This window comes from Oratosquilla oratoria, chromosome 6, assembly GCF_046742065.1.
Source record: "Oratosquilla oratoria isolate Oo_2021 chromosome 6, ASM4674206v1, whole genome shotgun sequence".
NCBI classification, from domain to species: Eukaryota; Metazoa; Arthropoda; class Malacostraca; order Stomatopoda; family Squillidae; genus Oratosquilla; species Oratosquilla oratoria.
In genome coordinates this window covers 59,946,482-59,951,481 of record NC_134782.1, presented here as the reverse complement: position 1 = coordinate 59,951,481, position 5,000 = coordinate 59,946,482, and the positions used below count along the sequence as shown (strand labels likewise).

General features: G+C 36.7%; 1 protein-coding gene across 1 annotated transcript in view; it reads right to left on the bottom strand.

The window, feature by feature from the left end:
• Positions 1 to 5,000, bottom strand: part of LOC143026508 (metabotropic glutamate receptor-like) — a 137,461-nt gene that overhangs the window by 2,062 nt on the left and 130,399 nt on the right. The gene's annotated exons all lie outside the window — the stretch shown is intronic.

The following is a 5,000-nucleotide window of genomic DNA, read 5'->3' as shown; positions in this document are numbered from 1 at the left end:
CCAGGTGGTTAGGAAGTCGCTAATTAGTGTATTCTTTGTTATACTAATTAGTGCTCTAGTTATTGCGTCATGCTAAATGTAATTGTGTGTGTGTGTGCAGGGTGATCCTTCTAAGTTAACTTAGGTCACTTGCCTAAGCACTTGCGCTAGAAACGAGTTTTAGAAATCAGACTAAGGTATGATACCTTGGGTCGTCCATCTCTGTCTGTACCTACATCAGGGATTTCAAGTCACTATAACGAGGTTCAGGTGCTTACATATGTTAAGACTCCAATTCACTACCGTGGAACATTGTATAGCCTGTTTTATGGCGACGCCTGATAATTTTATTTACATGGGGGATCCTTGGCTGCCCATCAGCTGATTAAAATCGTCTGCCGCTTGTCACAATGACAGCTACACAGTGAGGCACGGTACTACGCGGTGAGGGATCTACTGGAGACCTTTAGGCTGTGAAGGGAGGTTTCTCCTATTCTCCTCCTCCTCCTCCTCCTCTTCCTCCTCTTCAGAGGGGAGGATTCTGGGCCCAAGTGAGGAAGTGGCTCATGCTTCCCCACTCAAGAGGGAAGTACTTACCTATTTCCACGAGGACTTTAAAAGGCCCCCCTTTTTCAATGGATGATAAGCACGTGAGGAAGCAAGTAAAATAGTAGAAATAATAATAATAATAATAATAATAATAATAATAATAATAATAATAATAATAATAATAATAATAATAATAATGATAATAATAATAATGATAATGATAATAATAATAATAATAATAATAATAATAATAATAATAATAATAACAATAATAATAATAATAATAATATTAATGATACTACTACTACTACTACTACTACTACTACTAATGATAATAATATAATAATAATGATAATAATAATAATGATAGTAATGATAATGTTAATAATAATAACAACAATAATAACAGTAATAAAAATGATAATGATAATAATAATGATAATAATGATAAATGATAATAATAATAATAATAACAATAATAATAATAATAATAATAATAATAATAATAATAATAATAATGATAATAACAATAATAATAATAATAATAATAATAATAATAATGATAATAATAATAATAACAATAATGATAATAATAATAATAATAACAACAATAATAATAACAATAATAGAAATAATAATGAAAAAATAATAATAATTATTATAGTAATAATAATAATAATAACAATTAATGATAACTGGCAGGTATTGCAGTATATCATATATATATTTTTTTTTCATTTTTCTTTTGCAACTAATTAGCTATTACTCAAACGAAAACAGAAGTTCTCGACTTCCGTCGATAACTTTTCGTTTGTGGGTAAATAAATAATTGAGGTTTAGAAAAAATGTACTACAGAGAGGAGTGGCAAGACAAGGAGAAAGAAACTTGAGATTATGTAAGAGTTTTAATGAAGAGAATAAGGCTTAAGTTTCGACTTACGAACATTGCTAATTCCTGATAAACCCGAAAGTCGGAGCCCGTGATTTGAGTTTCGACTTACGAACATTGCTAATTCTATATAAATCCGTAAGTTGTAAGCGGTGACTTAAGTTCCGACTTACGAATATTACTAATTCCTGATAAACCCGAAAATCGGAGACGGTGATTTGAGTTTCGACTTACGAACATTGCTAATTCCATATAAATCCGTAAGTTGTAAGCGGTGCCTTAAGTTTCGACATACGAACATTGTTAATTCCATGTAAACTCGTAAGTCGGAACCGGTGATTTGAGTTTCGACTTACAAACATTGGGAATTCCATATAAATCCGTAAGTTGTAAGCGATGACTTAAGTTCCGACTTACGAACATTGCTAATTACTGATAAACCCGAAAATCGGAGCCGGTGATTTGAGTTTCGACTTACGAACATTATTAATTCCATATAAATCCGTATGTTGTAAGCGGTGACTTAAGTTTCGACATACGAACATTGTTAATTCCATATAAACTCGTAATTTGGAACCGGTGATTTGAGTTTCGACTAACGAACATTGGGAATTCCATATAAATCCGGAAGTTGTAAACGGTGACTTAAGTTTCGACTTACGAGCATTTCTAAGCCGGGACGGTGTGACAGTTATTTTCCTTATGAGGACTTCTACATAAACCCACGTTTTTCTCCACTCTCTACAAAAAAAAAAAAAAAAAGGTCTTAAGGATTTCTACATAAAAGGCCTCTATGTAGCCTCGAAAACCTCGCCGAGTCTTGGAGTCTTTTAGTACTACAAGAGGTTCTCGTGGTTCCCTTCCTGTAGGATGTTCTAGGGGAGTGGTTCTCAACCTAGGATCCATGACCACTTGGGAAACTATAGAGTTTCCCAAGTGGAGCCGGAAACAAGTGATTGATAGTGGATGCATAGCGATTAAATCTAATGTTGAAATACTTTCCAGGAAGTTAAAGAACAGCAATACATACAATAAGTATAGGATACATGGAAAAGCGTGTTGAGAGGCACTCCAATCTAGGGCAGTTTTGAGTAAATCAAACTCTATGGAGCTATGGGTTCTTTGTACAGTTCTTCTAGGTCTTGGGATTTCCTTAGGCTCCAGACCATATCATGGGGAACTTGAGGTGCATCTCAGAACGGGCGGTGATTGAGAGGGTTCTGTGTAAAGTGAACTTCGGTTCTTGGATTGCTACGGAAGAAGTCTCTGTGGAGGAAGTCGAGAGAGAGAGAGAGAGAGAGAGAGAGAGAGAGAGTTGAGGCAGACACAGAGGAAGAAGAGACCTCCAGATCTCTAAGAGTGCTACGGAAGAAGTCTTTATGTAGGTCAAAGAGGTTGATGAGAGAGAGAGAGAAAGTTGAGATAAAGAGAGAAAGAGAGAAAAAAGAGAGAGAGTTAAGAGAGAGAGATAGATAGATAGACAGATAGAGAGAGAGAGAGAGAGAGACCTCCAGATCTCTAAGAACTCCTAATTGATCATGAAAGAATCTAGATTCTCCTAAGTTTTACCTAGAATGTTTTCCTTATTCAAAACCTTCGAACACGGTGATGGAGGGGACGACGGGGATGAAGGAGGAGGAGGAGGAGGAGGAGGAAGAGGAGGAGGAGGAGGAAGAGGAGGAGGTGAGAGTAGGGGGAAATAGGGAGTAGAGAAGATAAAGACGAGCATTGGTGTAGTACTTTTCAAATCCCTATACTAACTCTGTATCTAGGCTAGATACGCTCTAGAGCCTAGAATCCTAGAGACGCTATATTGCTAGATACAAATTCTTCTCTCTTTGGGGTCTTGCAGCAATTGGAATAAATTGGAATAAATTTTGATAAATTTTGATTTACATATTTCTTTCAACATACGTGGCGTTGGACAACATGATAAGGTCTCTGGACAAAAAGTTCTCTCTATTGGAAATCTCTCTCCGGAATTCGGAAGTCTCCAGTAATCGAAAGGGAAATAATGATGATGATTCGGTTTAACGTCACAAACTCCCTCTTATCAGGAGGCTAGGACGGTGCCCCTTGCAGAGGACTTTGTATAATGAACCAATGCCCTTGGTCCAACTCGCTAGCGGCAAGGTACGATCTCCTGTCACCTCGACTTTCGCCTCAAGTAGCGACGCTCTAACCTGCTCGGCCAGTGAGCATCATGGAAGTAAAATTATTTTCCGTGATATAGTAGATTTTCTTAAGGGGGAAGGAGAAATAAAGTATATATATATATATATATTTTTTTATATATATATATATATATATTTTTTTATATATATATACATATATATATATATACATATATATATATATATATATATATATAGATATATATATGTATATGTATATATATATATGTATATAACGTAGGAACCACTGTTGGAGTAGAAAAGACTGGAAACGGGTAATCTATATATTTCGATTGCAAACTGCAATCCTCTTCAGTAGATCTACTGAAGAGGATTGCAGTTTGCAATCGAAATATATAGATTCCCCGTTTCCAGTCTTTTCTACTCCAACAGTGGTTCCTACGTTATTGATTAATGTGTGATTATATTTTTCACCTGTAATATATGTAAATATATATATTACATATACACGAGGTGGGTGAGTGGTTTCTTGATTCTAGGGAATCCTAATACAATTCACCATTTGACAAAAAATCATAAAAGAAATCGCCTGGCGTCAGGTAAACCAAAACCTTCCTTTCCCGGGACTCTCTGAAACCAAGAAATTTCCAGAAATTCGCAACAGAAGGTTTTTGTAAGTCAGGCGTTGCTGCTGTCGTTCCCAATACTGGAATTCCTTATACTGGAGAGTTCCCAATTAAAAAGAACGCTTCGGTAGTGTCTCTCGGGTCTCGACCCTGTTCTAGACAGGGGCCGCCTAACCAGAATCAAATATGCAAAGTGCAACAAGGTTCTAGTATTTCAGTACTAGGTCTGTAACTAGATCTCTTTTCCTAGTCTCCGCTAAGCGCTGGTCTATGTGAGAACTAGAGGCCGCATACTAGAAAACTAGTGTGGAAAACTAGTGCGAGGAGGAGGAGGAGGAGGAGGAGGAGGAGATAATGGGTGAGGATGGGGAAGTGGAGGCCGAAAGAGATTGTAAGGAGAGGAGGAGGAGGAAGAGGAGGATGGTGATGATGGGGAGGAGGAGGAGGAGGAGGGGGGAGAAAAAAGAAGAAAAAGAAGAATAAATAGAACAATAAAACATTAAAAAATGTGAAGAGAAAGAACAAGATCAAGGAGTTTGGCGTATTGGAAAATAGTAGGAATAGTTTGTGTTGTTCCGATAGTTTCAGCTGCGTGGATAGTACAGCTGTTAGTGGCAATTGTCCAGGATGTGTTGATACTTGAATGGCACAGATAAAAGATAGTAGGGATGACAGTATTAGTACGGATAACAGAGGTGGTGCGGATAACAGAGGTATTACGGATAATAGAGGTGGAATGGATAACAAGTATTACGAACAATAGAGGTGGTATGGACGACAGAATTATTGTGCATAAGTCATGGCACGGATAACAGAAGAGCT